A 16710-nucleotide genomic window follows, 5' to 3' on the forward strand; every position below is an offset into this window, starting at 1 on the left:
GGAGTCCCTGGATCGAGTCCCGCATCGGGATCCCTGCTCAGCAGGGAGTCTGCTTCTGCCTCTGACCCTCCCCCCTCTCATGTGCTCTCTCTCATTCTCTCTCTCTCAAATAAATAAATAAAATCTTAAAAAAAAAAAAAAAAGATACACTGGCACCAAAATAAAGACTTTTCCTTGACGTGATCAGCAGGATAGAAAGATAGCTGAAAAGGAAGTCATTCTTTTTCCGGGTGATTGTCATTTGTTACCATGTCCACACACGGCCTAAATCATCCGCATAATGTGGTACACAGGAACAGCTCCATAATTTGCAGGATCCAGTGCGAAATGAAAATGTGGGGCCTTGTTCAAAAATTATTAATAATATTAAGACAACGACAGCTGAGAATTAGAGCAAGCACAGGGCCCTTCACAATTAACAGGCCACACTCTCATAAAGCCTTGACGTATGTGTCATACCTTGTGTATTACAGAGAATGCAAACATTCAAGAGAATGAGTCGATGTGGACACCCTGTAAGAATCCTGATGTCTGAAAATCCCAAAGGGCAGTCCTGAGGGTCATCAAGGGTGCCTGAGGCAGGGAAAAAAGCCAAGGTAAAGCACCCATAAGTCTACATCGTGCTGATGAGAACAACCACTAGCAAGTCAGGTCAGAAAAAAAAATGAGGAATGCGGCTGGAGCCATCCCCCAGAATCGTCTGTGGCTTGCTTTTAGAAAACCAGCTCCCTCTTTCAGTCAAGGTTAGATCTGAGAAATATAAAAAAGACAGCAATAGCATGACCTGGTATTTCTGACAGTGTCCCTGCAAGAAACATCCAGTCTGCTTACAGATACAGCTGATAGGAGGTTTATGAAGGGACAAGGCACAGAGAGGTGTAGGCAGGGACACCAAAAGGGACAATCACACACCAGGACTGACAACAGCAGGAACCTATTACTGCCCCTCGACCTGAAGGGGCAAAGGGAAGCAGTGTTACTGGAACTTCAAGAGAACTGAACCCAGGAGAGAAGGTGGGCCAAGACCTTAGGGGGAGAAACATAGTTCCCACCAAACGACAGCCCAGTAGGGAGGAGGCGGGAAGAATAAATGCACCAACTTCTCCTCTCAGGACCTCCCATTGGCTGAACCCAACCCAGAACCAGAAGGCAAAAGGTCTTGGAAGACGCAGCGGCAGAAGTCAGCCTCCTAGAGCACAGAGCAGGAAAGACAAGAGGTGAATGATCTAAAGGACAAATGGAAATTAGAACGCACATCTGGTGACATGTGTTTGTGCAGAGTTGTGTGTATATGTGTGCGTGCATGTGCACACGTGTGTTTAAAAAGAGTAGCTGAGGGGCACCTGGGTGGCTCAGTCGTTAAGCGTCTGCCTTCGGCTCAGGTCATGATCTCAGGGGCCTGGGATCGAGCCCCACATCGGGCTCCCTGCTCCGCAGGAAGCCTGCTTCTCCCTCCCCCACTGTCCCTGCTTGTGTTCCCTCTTTCGCTGTGTCTCTCTCTGTCAAATAAATAAATAAAATCTTAAAAAAAAAAAAAAAGAGTAGCTGATGAGGGAAAGATAGCACCCAGCTTTGGGGCTAGGGCAAACTGGTGAAAGGTGATTCCATTCACCAAACTAGCGAATTCATAGGGAGGGACACTTTGGGGAAGGAGTTAATGCCTTCTGTTTTGGTCATCCAAGTGGGGGGGCATGAGCAACATCTAAAGGTAAAAGAAACCAGGACTGCCTCTATAGACTTGGGGGTCATGGATTCATAGGAGGCACGTAAAGTCAGTGAGAAGAAAATAAGGCCAAGTAGAAAGATTCAGCAACACCAACAAAGGGGATCAGGGGCGAAATGCACTAAAGAAAACAAAAGAGCGGCCAGATGGGTAAGAGAGTTTAGCTTTAGGGGATGGGGGTGAGGGCAGTGTAGACCATTTGGTCAGGAATGCATCCAGAGGGAATGAGCCTCTGGTCACCATACAAAAAGCCCTTGCGTGGCATCCTGCATGGTGTGGCTGTTTGGAAGAAATGACCCCTTAGCCATGTTCCACCTGTGCCGTGCCGAGTCCAGAGCTGCAGGAGCTGTGGCAATTCTCCACTCCTCCCCAACAAAGGTCCCAGGCTGCCCCAAAGATGGAAGGCCGTGCCCTCAACCACCACAATCCCTGACTCAGAGAAACCCCTCTGGCTTCCATCCCTTCCCACCACCATTCTCTCAGTCTGCCGAAACCAGCACAGAAAGATTAGCCAGGCTGGTGTGTGCTGGGGGAGGAGGAAGTACAAGAAAGAATAAGAGGAGCCAAGTCTCCCTCGGAATCTGTGAGGCAAACCAGGGCCAACGCTCAAGCCACCTTGGGCTGCTGGTCAGGTAGCGAAGCCAAGCCCCCTCATCAGCCCTGAGGAGATGCCACAGGTCTTCTCCACACAGCAGCTCTGTGTTCCTCCCTGCTCTTCTCTCCAGAGCACATTCATCTTCACTTGACTTGATATTGAGGATACAATCATACATGGAGTCCCCACACTCACAGCCCAGATGGCTCCAGCCCAGGGGTCACAGCAGGGCCTCTGTCCTACTCCCCGTCATGCCCTGATTCTCTTTTTCAGGGGAATCCAAGGCTGGGCTGACAATCCTTAAGTGCCTCCTAGAAAAAGCCTCTGACTTTCACCAAAACTGGTGGGTAAAGATTCCTTCCTTCCACTGTTCAACCCTGTTGCCCTAAGAGAAGCTGGTTCCACCAAGAGCCCCCTCAGGCGACTGGCCAACTGAGGCCGGTTCCTCAACCCTGTTTCTCATTTGTCTTCCTGCCGGCTCTGCCAGTGGCAGCCACCAGGACATATCCTTTCAGTTGACATCTGTGAGGCTCTGGAACCAAAGCTTCTCATCCATGGAGGTAGCTGAGCTCCACGGCTCCTGAGGTTCTTCTGACTCTCTGCCATGTCCTTCTCTGATTGTCTTGGCTGCGTGTGAAGGTTCAAGATGAGATGATCCAGGCAGAAACAACTTGCAACCCCTTCCCTTGAGAAGAAAGCAGTCTTGGGAGAGAGATGGGGAAGTGCACAATAATCCTGTGAGGAGGTATACAGGGAAGCATAAAAAGAATACAGAGGAGGAAGTCATCAAATCCATCCGGGGACCAGGAGGATTCAGTAGGAGGAGCTATATTTTACAGAGCACCAACCATCACGCGCCAGGCTTTGTGTCAACTACTTACACAGATATTAGCTCCTACGACTCCACGAGGTAGCCAGTCTTCTTGGCTTTATTGTGTAGCCAAGGACACCAAGGCTGACAAAGCTAAGGAACTCGCCAAAGGCCACTCGACATGGAGTGAATGAGTTCGGCTGTGCACAGATCTCTCCCACGCCACAACCTGTGTTTATAACCACCACAGTATATAGTAACTGGACCAACATCACATAATTATTGGGCACAGGACACTGCCTCAGGCATTTAATACACATAGAGAAATCTACCCCATCAGGAAGGTGTTATTTCAATTCCCCTTTCACAAACCTGCCCAAGCTTACACAAGAGCCGGAATTCAAATCTAGACCATCATGACCACAAACCTTTTCCACCCAGGTTAGAAGAAAGAGTATGTGAATAACCTCCTAAGGGCTGTTATTAAAGAAATAAGCTTTCTTAGTTTAGGTTCACCCCAGCAGCATACCCTGTGACAAGAATTTTGGTGCAAGCAGTTTATTTCTGAGGTGATCCCAGGGAGCAGAGGAGGGGATACAAGGAAAGAGGCAAAACAAGGATCACGACTGGGGTCGCTGTTGCTTTGTGGGCAGCAGGGGCTCAGTCCCATGGGCCTTCCTGGGAGTACAGATTCCTCCCAAAATGAAGCTCCTATAGGAAGGAATGGTTGAACATTCCCCATAGCACCCCCCCGCCCCCACTCACCCACAGTGTCTGGGCTTGCTGAGATCCCGCAGTCATCCCTGACCTCAGGAGAGCCCTGGGGCAGAAAACAAAGACACAAGACACAAGACGTCTGTGTGAAGCCAGACACTGTGGGCAGGAAGTGAAACAGAAAGCCATCTCGGAACCGCCCAGCCCGGCCGCAGGGAAATCAGAGGTGCTGTGACGAAGATGGGAGGCCGGGTGCCAGGTGTGCCTGCCTCTCTGGGAAGGGGAGAGGGGAGAGGACCCTTCAGACACAAAAGACCACAGAACCAAGACAGGAGCCCGAGAGCCTGCCCCGTGCACATCTTCCACACACTGGTGACACTTCTCGTCACTCCTCCACTGAGACCTGGCGGCCTCTACCATGCTGGGCTTCCAATTCTCCCGTAACAATTACAGAAGTGAACTCTCAGTCGATGACATAAACTGAAGTGGAACAGTCCGTGATGCTAGAGGCCAAAGGCAGCTTCCCCTTTTTTCTATCAAAGCATTAAAAAGCAGTCCTCTGCCCATTCGAGGGTATCGCTGGGCTCTCAGCTACGGGCATTTTCTAAGGCCTGTGATACAGAATTGTGGTTGAACGCTTGGGCTGCCTGTGCGTCCTCAGGCAAGTTATTAACCTCTCTGAGCCTCAGTTTGTCTCATCCTTAAAGCAGGGCAAGGACCCTTACTAACAGGGCGGGGATTAGATGCTATTCTGCACTTAAGGCATTTAGCACAGTATGTGACATATAGTGAGCATTTAATCAAGGATGGATGTGCATATTTTAACTTTTTTGAGCGGATTCAATTCGATATCAAAGGGGATAGGTGAAGACAGTGATCTATATCATTTAAAGAAAGAGAGTGATATATAATACAGACCATGCTAGGCTGGCCAGGTGCAAGATTTCAGTTCCCAGCTGAATAATCTTAGGTCCGGTAAACTCTCTGAATCTGGGTCTTTCTATCACTTAATGGAGATGACCATTTCTGCCTGCCATGAAACACTGCTGAGGCCCAGTGGAGATCACAGATGTCAAAATGCCGTGAAAACTTTAATGTGATATTACACGCCTTATCGTCGTGATTATAATAATGATAAAAATCAAAGCGTCTCCCCCGCCAACAACACATGCACAAACACTGTGGGGTGGCCTGCTCCTCAGTTTTTAGAACAAGAGCAAGGCATTTCCACCTTAAGGTCAATGCCATTGAAGGGAGGGTGTGATTAATATCCGAGAACCTCTGCGACAGCTGTTCCGGGTGAGCCATTCATACCATCCATGTCAAGGACGGGGCTGCTAATTTATTTATGTATGAGGATGACAACCAGAGAAAGCAATTAGGACTCAGGCATCTGTGATCCCTGATCGTTGGAACTGTGGCAGTGGTACCCCACAGAACCCTTAACAACAGTTGCTAACTGCTAACTACCTTCCTTCCACGTTGGCTCCGTTCACTGTCTCTTTAGATGCCAAACAAGTCATTTTTGTGCTCCAATCCCTCATCTGTTCCCTTCTGCATGCCAGCTCAAATTACAGGACACGGAGCAGGAGCACTAAAGGGAAAGCAGACTTGGAGACAAAGGGGTGGGGGGTTCTAAGGTATTTTCAGAGTTCTGTACAGCCATCAATTAGGGAATCCCTGCAACACCCCGGGAAAATAGGTCAATATTATTATCCCTGCTTCATGGATGGGAACCAGGCTTAAGAAGAATGGCTTGCCCAAGGCTAAGCCACCGATCAGCCACCGTTTCAGCTAAAACAGAATTAGATGGAAGAATCCCTGACTCTGAATCCTTGGCCAAGCAAGTGCTTACTTAGCATGCAGAAGGTGATCAGTAACCAAGGTAGACTCATTGACTGATCCACTAATCCCCTCCTGGGCAGAGTGGTGGACGCTAGGTCCAATTCACACCCTAGAGCCACAAGAGCTTTTAAACTCAGATCCTGAATGATCCAAGAAAATGCTCCCACCCCACCCCTGCCGGTTGTAAGAAAGATGAAGAGGTTGGTCTTCATAGTGGACATTGTTTGGGCCACCCAACATCTGAATACACTTCTTGCCAGGAGGCAAAGAGAGGTTTTCAGGACCTCCCCCTTGTAACTCTATAGAAGCCAACTTAGGTCCAGTATATAGTACAGGGAGGGCATCGTTGGGGGTTGGGGTCCTTGGTTCCATGGGGATGCCTGGTGGCCATAAGCCTAGTGGCACCATCTTCATGAGACTGTCCCATGGCAAATCCTTGGCTATGCTTCACCCCCCTGGTATCCCCAAAGCCTGTACTCCAGTTTTTCAATCTAGTCCAATCAACTCTTTCTGCCTTAAGTTAACTGGACTCTTCGGTTGTTTGCAACCCTGACTAAACAGCTTCTGACCTAGAAATGTAAGTACTTGACAAGGGGGATTAAAATTACCAGCCTGGTCCCCACACATTGCTGGCTGGAGAGTGAATATCCAAAACACCCACAGGGGGCAATTTGACAAAGCGACCATGTACCCTTTGACCCAGCTCTCCATGTTGGGGTGTGTATACGACCCACATACTTGCACAGGTAACAACTTATGTACACAGTCATTTTGCACGTGGGTACTATGTGCCGGATATTATAGTGGCGTTTATAATAGCAAAATATTGGAAAGGATCCAAAAGTCCATTAATGGGGGACTGATTAGATAAATTATGGTGTATATACAATGATGGAAATTATCCAGCTCTTTTTTTTTTAAATGAGGTATTTTCCATGTGTTGATATGGAAAAAAATCCCGCAAATATGCCAGTAAGTTAAAAGGAAAAAAAAAAAGGTTCAGAACAATGTGTAGAATATAAAATTCTATAAAAATAAGAAAAAAATAAGAATCTGTTTTTGTTCTTGTTTAAATATACAAAAAGCATCTCTAGAAGGCTAGAAAAGAAACTAAACATAGTAGTTTCTTATTGGATGGAGTGAAAATATTTTAACTGGATGCCTTTTGATAATTTTAGGTTTATGAATCATGTCAATAGACACCTATTCAAAAAATTACATTTAAAAAAAATGCAACTGGGCGGGGGGGCGGGGGGACGCCTTGGTGGCTCAGTCATTAAGCGTCTGCCTTCGGCTCAGGTCATGATCCCAGAGTCCCGGGATCGAGCCCCATGTCAGGTTCCCTGCTCAGCAGGAAGCCTGCTTCTCCCTCTACCACTCCCCCTGCTTGTGTTCCCTCTCTCGCTGTGTCTCTCTCTGTCAAATAAATAAATAAAATCTTTTAAAAAAAAATAAATAAATAATGCAACTGGGGCACCTGGGTGGCTCAGTCGGTTGAGCGTCTCACTCTTGATTTCAGCTCAGGTCATGATCTCAGGGTTGTGAGACGGAGCCCCACATCGGGCCACACTCAGCAGGGAGTCTGCTTAGGATTCCCTCTCTCCCTCTGCCCCTCTTCCTGCTCGTGCTCTGTAAATAAATAAATAAATAAATAAATAAATAAATAAATAAATATCTTTAAAAAAATAAAGTGCCACCTAAAAAAAGAGAGCAATAAACCAAGAAACAGACTCTCAACCAATTAACTGGGGGTGGGAGGGATGATGGGTGAAATAGGTGATGGGGATAAACGAGTGCATTTGCTGTGATGAGCACCGGGTGATGTATGGAGGAGATGAATCACTAAATTGCACATCAGAAATTAATGCTACACTGTATGTTAACTCACTGGAATTTAAATAAAAACTTAAGAAAGGAAAGAAACAGATCATCTTTCAAGCATGGGACACATTGATAGTTGCATAACCTGTTTTTTCACTGTATTTATATTTTTACTATATTTATCTTTAAGGTTTACCTCTAATTATGGCAAATGATACTGATTTTCTACCTAAGGTCATAAAATAATTTTCTTTAAAAAAAATAGAAAACAGAAAGTGTCGCCTCAGAGCCTGAAAATCAGCACAAATGAGATTCGTTTGATCACCCTGCCTTCACGCCAATGCACCCATCTTCACCCTGAGCATGTGGGTATGTGTTTAGGCTGACAGGGGCTGCTGGCTGGTCAGATTCCAGCCCATGCAGAAAGCCACATCAGAGACTGGAGGATTGCTTGCATTCTGTAGGAATCAAATCTAGTCCAGACCATTGAGGGGCAAAGACAGAATTGGTTGCTAAAAACCCAGCAAGACGGTTTCTAGTACAAGAGAAAAAGAAGGTTCATAGCATCTTTGATTTGCAGAATACAAAGAAATTACATTTCAGAGAAGTGCATGCTCTTAAGACGACTTTCTCCAAGTCATACAATTCTGTCCTTTGTTGTCAAGACACCCTCCTCAGAAACAGGAAAACAACCCATTCATCATGAGCTATTGGGAAATAGGGGGTCCTGGCCAATTATTTGCATCAGTGGAGTTCGTTTGGTGTGATTATTCCGCAAACACTACCCAATGAAGAGATTTGAGTTTTCTTACCTGCGAATCCACTGATCAAACTCAAACCAAGGTCCCCAAGATAAAATGCACTTATTTATTAGTTAAGCCATCTACTTGAAAATCAATAATATTTCAAATTTAATGAGTTGTAAGACAAGTGAATTAGAGTTTGGAGTAACCAATATTGATTAGACTACCTGGTCAACTTGAACCCATAACTTGCCTCTGTAACTAAGTATTCCGTGTAGTGTGCCATGCGCTCTGCGCTAGTGGGTTTCATGAGGAAATCAGAGGTCTGCCCATTGCTGGAATGAAAGCCTTTTCCCTGCCCTGGCTGCCAGTCTGCACCCTGCCTAGTGTGCACAGCTCTGACCTTTTCCTCAGCAGCAGCAGGCTTCAGTGGTAAGTGCCTTCCCCAAGCACTAATCACCCCTTGCTCCAGTCACAGAGTTTGAGCGAATTTGAACATCAAAATGAAGACCTGCAACTAAAAAAAAAAAAAATCATTGTGGCAGAAATTGCCTTCAGTAAAAAAGCTTCTGTGGAATGATATGCAACTAACTGTTAGAAGCTGTCTTTAAAGTTCCTCTTGCAGTTTGCATTTCATAGAAGCGCGAGGATGGCCAAAGCAGATTTCTCACCGTACTGACGGAAGAAGGGACAGAAGGGCAGAACTGAAAACATCGACTGTCGCCACTCAACATCAAACATCCTGTCTTTCAACCCTAAATCAGCTTGCCTACATCAATCTTTTCTGCCCCTTCTTAAGGGAACCTTATTTTTTAATTCTGAGTAGTGTTTGCCTTTCAGCTAATTAATTTAATTAATGTCAAATGTAATCTCTGACCTTGTAGTGGTCCTAGATCTTTGGACAAGAGTGCTCCCTGGCCTTATTGCTCAGGAAGAAAAACCCAGAGAGTGCATGAGAAATGTAGCCACTTTGCAAAAACCATAGCTATTTTCAATAGGAAAAACAGAAAAGCAAACAACCTCATCTAGGCCCTGCCATTGAGAGTATGGACTATGGATGGAGTGGTGTAGGTACCTCCTAGGAGCTTATTAGAAATGCAGCCTCTCAGGACCCACCCCCCAGACCTGCAGAATCAATCTGCATTTTCTCCAGAATGGAGCAGTGGATTGCAGTGTGGCTCTGCTCTTACTCATCATACGACCTTGGCCAAGTTACATAGCCTTTGTTTATTTCAGTATGTCCGCCACATACTAAGCACTCAATAAAAGTTGGTTATTGTCAAAGGAAATTTTGAAGGAAACATTTCTGGGAATAAGTGAAAAGATCCCAGGCTTTGGACAAAAGGAGATCCTTTGGGGAAAGAACAACATATGCCTGATGTAAATTGACAAAGATTTTGCTGGCTCTAGAGTAGCATGGGAGAAGAAGCAGTGATATCTAAAAGGAGGGATCACTGAACACAAGTATGTGTTCACATCTACCCTGCTCCTTGAGCTAAAAGGTGCAAGATTCGAAAAGAAAAAAGAAAAAAAAAAAACAGTTTTGGAATTCATAGTCCTCGATTGAAATCCTACCTCTACTATCTCTGGCTACATAAATTTGAGCACGTTACTGGGCCGTGGTCTCTTAATATGCATATGTATGATGAGGCTATTGAAAGTCCCTTTAAAAGTAGTTATGAAGTCTGCATGCAATAAGGTGCCTGTGTGTGTGTGTGCGTGCACATGCACGCACGTACACGCATGCATGCATGGTTTTTCTTAGCTGATGGAAGGCAGACTAGCTGTAAGGCCATAGGACTCTCTGAAGACATGGGTTTGGGTTAGGTTTATAGTGGTTCACAGACTGGCTGCATATTTTGAAAATGTGGGGGTGCCATTTCAAAAAGGCTTATATCCAGGCCCCACACCAAACCACTTAAATCAGAAGCTTTAGGGATAATGCCTAACGCTTACTACTTTCAAATGCGCAGCCCGAAGTTGAATCCTACTGTGTTAGAAAGAAAAAGAACTGAGAAAGAGATAGCAAAGTCATTCTGCACCAAAATATATATATATATAGATATAAACAATAATCTGGGGTGACAAAAGCAGATAAACAAATGAGAGAAAAGTGGGTCTGGAGGTGAATAAAGAAAAAGGAGCGCCTCAGGCTATGTCTGGAACTCCAGCAGCAGAGGTGGTTAAGGTTCTTACTAAAGAATAGAGAGATCCAATATTCTTGATACTGGCTATCTCACAACAAATCTACAGTGAAAGCAATCACATAGTTAATATGTGAGATACTTGGGAGAAGACAGAGAGAAAGACACTCACGGAAAAAGAGCCATTGACTCCCATTGGGGTTGACACTAGGGCTGATATAGGACAAGAATAAAAGCAAAAATAAATAAATAAAACAAATAGATGACCAGTAGACATGCAAAGCCACTGAAAGTTCCAGAAATCTTGCGGGGAGCATGGACCTCCTACACCAGGAGGAAATAAGGATGTGAGTCCATTTTTTCTAGAGCCTAAGGGGAAAGGTGAATTCAGTTGACTTCAGGTCACACATTGCCCAGCTTACCCTGGGCAGATTCTCAGGATGGGGTAGTAATTCTAATGAGGTGTGACAGGCTGACATCTCGACTCCCTCCACACACTGGGTAGTCCCCTATATTGAAGCCATTGGTACAGAAACCCCACTAACTGATGTAGAAGTATCAGTGAAGCTACTGTGGTGGTCTCATACTCAGCAGCTTGGCAAATAGATCGTTTGAGGGAGGTTTTCCAGCATTGGTATTAACAATTAAGTCTTGACGACCATTTTTAAAACATGTAAGGAGGAAACACGGCCTCTGTTTAATACGCTTCTATTGGGACCCCTAATTTTCAGAATCCTACCATTTGTGACTCAAGAGTCAAGGGAATTGAGAGGAAGTCAGGCTGAGGGGGGTGCCCTGTGGTGTGGGCTCACACATTTACACTCACACCCTTCCGTTCAGCCTCTTTGAGGATTCCATGGTGCTGCTGGTAAGAGAAAACAACTCAGGAGAACTCAAACTAAATAAAGTAACTGTGCATCACATAACATTTAGGCATGTATGGATTTTTTTTTTAATAGATGACCTCTTAGAGGCATGATTGCTGTTTAACACACAGAGTGAAATCATTTCCAAGGACCCAACATCATCCAATATACAGCTTTCCGGCCCTACAGGAAAACCTTTTGAGCTATCAAGGCTTCAAATGAAGGAAAACTTCTTAAGAACCTTCATTTAAGGATAATAAAAGTCCATCTGTCCCTTTAAATAACCTTGATTCTCTTGGAATGATTACTTTTTTTAAAAGATTTTGTTTAATTACTTGAGAGAGAGAGAGCATGAGTAGGAGAAAAGGGAGAGGAACAAGCGGACTCCCAGCTGAGCAGGGAGCCCCATGCGGGTATTGATCCCAGGACCGTGGGATCATGACCTGAGCTGAAGGCGGACACGTAACCCACTGACCCACCAGGCACCCCAGCATGACTACTTTCTATAAATGTTCAAGACTCTGATTTGTCCTCTTTTTCCATGAAATAAGGGAAATTACTTAAGAGCAGAGACCGTATTTACCTGGCTGATTCATAGCGTTCTAGTCTTAGCTCAAGTGTCTTACTCTCTTGAGAAGCTTCTCCTGACCCCCAGGCCAGGGGAAGTTGCCCTGTCTCTGAGTTGTCTTGTCCTGTCCATTAGCAGTCTCTTTATGTCACCACCCCATAACTTCTCCTATGTTGAGATTATCTGTATGTGTCTGTCTCTCTGACAAGACTGAATACCTCTCATCGTACCCCCAGCACCTAACACGGTGCCTGGTGCAAGATAGAAAATCAGTATTGGTTCAACTGTTGACATTGGCAGAAAATGAATAAAAGCAGATTCACTACAGCCCAGAATCCGTGTTACTATAAACAGGGATATCTGTTACTTTCTTCCTTTCCTGAGTAATAACTGAAGACATTAGTCTATTCTCCCAGCTTCATGGTGAGGCAATCTGTCTAAAGAAGATTGTTCACTTGAAATACAAAGACAGCTAAAAACTCTCCAAACCAGCCTATGCTGTAAGCAATGTAGTGTGAAGAATGTGTCTTCCCTGTTTGGCACTGTAAGCCCAGGTCTGGGCACAGGGTCTGCCCAGGGTAGCCACCAGGGATGGACATGACGATATGCCACCCAGAATTCCCTTCAAGGAAGGACCTGCTGCCCTTCTACACTGAGTGTCATCAACACACAGCCTTCCCCTGCCAGCTCCTTTAGAGACTGCTTCAGCTCTACATGACCTCAGCTGAGGTCGTGCCCTGCCCAGGACAGCCCTCATCCGGTGAACGAGCAAGGCAGCAGTATAAAGACACAGCCATTCTGGCCAAATGTGGCCACAGAACAACCCCAACAGGCCACATCTTCTCTAGGACCTCCCAGCAGCTTCCTGTTTGTCCTGTATCATGGTGTGGCTTTTCCCTGTGTCCGCTCCCACTTCCCCCCACCTTATCCTCCCAGATATTGGTCCCTAACAAACACTTTCCTCCTCAAACTCCATCTCACTGTCTGCTCCAGGAGAACCCAACTGTGAAACTACCAATAAATGCTTATCGAGTAAATGAATGAGTAAAACAAAGAAAGTATAAATAAATTAATGTACAAATGAGTAAAAGATGCAATTAGAAAATATTTCAGCTGCACTAAATAACTCCCACTGTCAACTGAAGACAGAATTGGGGGAATTGGGGAATGCCCCAAACAGTCCCATATATACATAGTGGAGTTTAGCTCCCACTTCCTAAGCATGTCTTGTGTTAATGCCATTCTATCTCACATCATCCTTTCAGCTGCCCTGTTGGGTAGAAATTCATTGGCCCCATTTTACAAATAAGGGAAGGAGACTCTCTCAGAGGTGGAAGATCTTGCTCAATAGCACACAACTAAGGAGTTGTAAAGTTGGGATGCAAATCTCTTCTGCCTGGTTCCAAATAAAACTACTCCATGGTTCGGGCGCCTGGGTGGCTCAGTTGGTTGGGCGACTGCCTTCGGCTCAGGTCATGATCCTGGAGTCCAGGGGTCGAGTCCCACATCGGGCTCCCTGCTCGGCGGGGAGTCTGCTTCTCCCTCTGACCCTCCCCCCTCTCATGTGCTCTCTCTCTCAAATAAATAAATAAAATCTTTAAAAAAAAAAACAAAAAAAAAACTACTCCATGGTTCATATCATCCTCTATAATCAATAGCAAATGTTTTAGCTGGTAACCCCTTCTCAATATGGCCAGACAGACTGGCTGAAAGCAAACATTTGGCCTGAACATCTCCTTCTTCCCATCTGGCTGCTCCAAAAAGAAACTGTTACCCTCGTTCCAAGTGCACCAGCTCATCCCTGATGAATAGACACTACCTGGACAATTCCAGTCTTCTTTTTGGCCTTAGTGGTATGTGCTATGCTGTTTCTCCATGTGACGAATAATAACAATAATAAAAGTTAATAGTAGTAGTAGTGAAAAAAAAAACTCTTTACTAACTTAATAATCACAAGAAAATTTCTTGCAACATTTATCTAAAAGGAGAATGGAATATCGTATTTTAAGTACCCAATGATATAGCTTGTTGAAAGCACAGTTAAAGAGGAAATTAAAAATGCACTTGAAGCAACACAGCAAGGGTCATGACAGCTCCCTGCTTTCCCATTGAAGCAAAATTGAAATATCATTGGAAACTAGACAAATTAGTATCTCCCCCAAATTTTGGAGGAATTCCCTCTACTTACAATGGGGAGATGAGTCCCTGTTCCTTATCCCTTTCTGCATCCAGGCTCTTTGCCTTGTGATTTCATAGCACCCTCCCACATGGAGTCAAGGTTTGTCATGTGACTCGCTTTGGCCAATGGGACGTCAACAAGTGTGATACAAGCAGAACCTTAAAAAGTGTTTTTAAGATTAGGCTTTCTCTCCCTCTTGCTCCTCTACCATTGCCATGAGAACATGCCCGGGCTAGCCCACTAGAAGATGAGAGAGGTGTGGAGCAAAGAAGCCTCAGCTAATGTGTCCCATCCAAGTCCAGCCTAGATCAGAGCCCAAGCTAATCCTCTGTTGTGTGAGAAATAAATGCTCATTGTCAGATGTTACTAAGTTTCCAGTAGTTTGCTACAAAGCAAAATTTAAATAACATAATGGGCTTAGGTCAAAAACTACTGGAAGCCCTCAGTTACTTTGATCTTTGAAACAAAATGGCAAAGACACCATCCTTATATCCCTGTAATAAATCCCTCTTGCTCATGGTGCATGATCCTTTTAATGCATTGTTGAATTCTGTTTGCTAATACTCTGTTGAGAAATCTTGCCTCTATATTCATGGGGGATATTGGCCTATAATTTTCTTTCTTTTCTTTTCTTTTTTTTTTTTTGGTAGTGTCTTTGTCTGGTTTTGGTATCAGGGTAATGCTGACCTCATAAAATTGGAAGTGTTCCTTCCTCTTCTATTTTTTGAAATAGTTTGTGAAGGATTGGTATTTATTGCCACAATGATGCTGCAAAACAAGTAAACTGATAAGAACAGATACTACACTTGATCTTAGCCAAAAGGCCGAGAAGCAATGTGAAGGATTGGTATTAATTCTTCTTGAAATGTTTGGTAGAATTCACCAGTGAAGTCATCTGGTCTTGGACTTTTGTTTGTTAGGAGGTTTCTGATTACTGGTTCAGTCTCCTTACTAGTATTCAGATTTTCTATTTCTTCATAATTCTGTCTTGATAGGTTATATGTTTCTAGTAATTTCTTCATTTCTTCAAGGTTGTGCAATTTGTGACATACAAATGTTTGTAGTAGTTTCTTATGATCCTTTGTATTTCTGTTGCATAACTTGTTAGCAAAATGGCAAAGATAGACAGGAAAAAGGTGAGCAGAGGTGTTTATAAACCTCCTCTATGTATCCTCATGCCAGAGAACAGGGTCAGTGCTGATCAGAAAATGGCTTTCTGAAGTAACCATAGATTTCTGCTCCATTGTGTGTTAGTCTCTCTCTCTCTGTCTCGCTCTCTCTTCTCTCTTTTGTGGGTTTGTACTTTTTATTTATTTGTTTGTTTTATTGAAGTACAATTAACATGTAGTGTTATATTAGTTTCAGGTGCAGTATCTCTTTCTATTGGTACTGTCCGATAGAAATACAATGCATACCAGATAAATCATTTAAAATCTCTAGAAGCAGCACTTTTAAAAAGGTAAAATGAAACAGGTGAAATTAATTACGATAGAATATTTTAATATGTCCAAAATATTATCATTTCAACATGTTGCCAATGTTTTTAAATATAAATGAGATATTCTACATTCTCTTTTTTGTGCCATGTCTTTGAAATCTCACACTCACAGTACATTTCAATTTGGACTAGACATATTTCAGGGGTTCAATATCTACAGTAGCTAGTGGCTTCCATATGGGACAATACAACTCTATATTCAGCAGAGATGGTAAATGCACTGGCCCAGAGTGGAAGCAGACAGGATATGGAGTGTTCATCTTGGAATTTTTAGGCAGCCATTGGAAAAGAGAGAAAGCAGAAAAACTAGGAGTAGTAGTTGTTCACAGTCAACTTCTGATGTAAGAACTACACATTGCTTCAAATTACTCAGAAATATTTTTCTTTATCATATTCAGAACAGAAAAAAAAGCAGATAACCCAGAGAAACTCTCTCAGGTAAATGTTTGCAAGACACGTGAATTTTGGTTAGGAGCTGTGCATATCCATTCACTCTTCAACTGGAGACAGCTTGCCATAAGGGTAATTGTGCCATCATATAGGTAGAAGATAATGGGATGAGAAAGAACCCAGGTGCCCATTTGTTTGAAAATTCCAGAAATACACATACACACACTGTTAAAAAGTTCTGCATCACTCAAAAAGAAACAATGCAAAGCAAGAGCACATAATTGAGAGAGTTATTACAGGTAACCCAATATAGGAAGTTATAGAACCTATGAAACAAGAGATGAAAGAAGATGTAGAAGAAAAGGAGGTTGAATTTTAGTCCTTAGATAAAAATGGAGCTAATTGAAAAAAAGGAAAGTGTTCAAAAAAATATAAAAAATCAATGAAAGATTAGAAAGATGAAGGAGAAATTAATAAATAGGATGGAGATAAGAGACCCAACTTATAAACAATTGGTGATACCAAAAGAGATTCACAATTTAACCAGAAACAAAAATCAAACCCTAACAATAAAAGACAACAAAGCAAACCTATAAAGTTTTGGGGCAAAATGTATGACCCTGTGATTCTCTACCAAATAGGTTGTCAATAGAAATATTTTCTTAGACAGTAAACCATACCCATTATTTATTGCCACAATGATGCTGCAAAACAAGCAACCACAAAACCTTGGTAAGATATAACAATAAACATTTATTTTGGTTTGCAAGATCATGAGTTGGCTGGGGAATTCTGCTGATCTGAGCTAGACTA

The 16710-nt window shown here is 43.7% G+C and overlaps 1 pseudogene; it reads right to left on the reverse strand.

Moving 5' to 3' along the window:
• Window positions 1–14737: 14737 nt before the first annotated feature.
• Window positions 14738–14845, reverse strand: LOC123323274 (annotated as a pseudogene).
• Window positions 14846–16710: the final 1865 nt, after the last annotated feature.

The sequence above is a fragment of the Neomonachus schauinslandi genome, chromosome 1 (genome assembly GCF_002201575.2).
Source record: "Neomonachus schauinslandi chromosome 1, ASM220157v2, whole genome shotgun sequence".
NCBI lineage: Eukaryota > Metazoa > Chordata > Mammalia > Carnivora > Phocidae > Neomonachus > Neomonachus schauinslandi.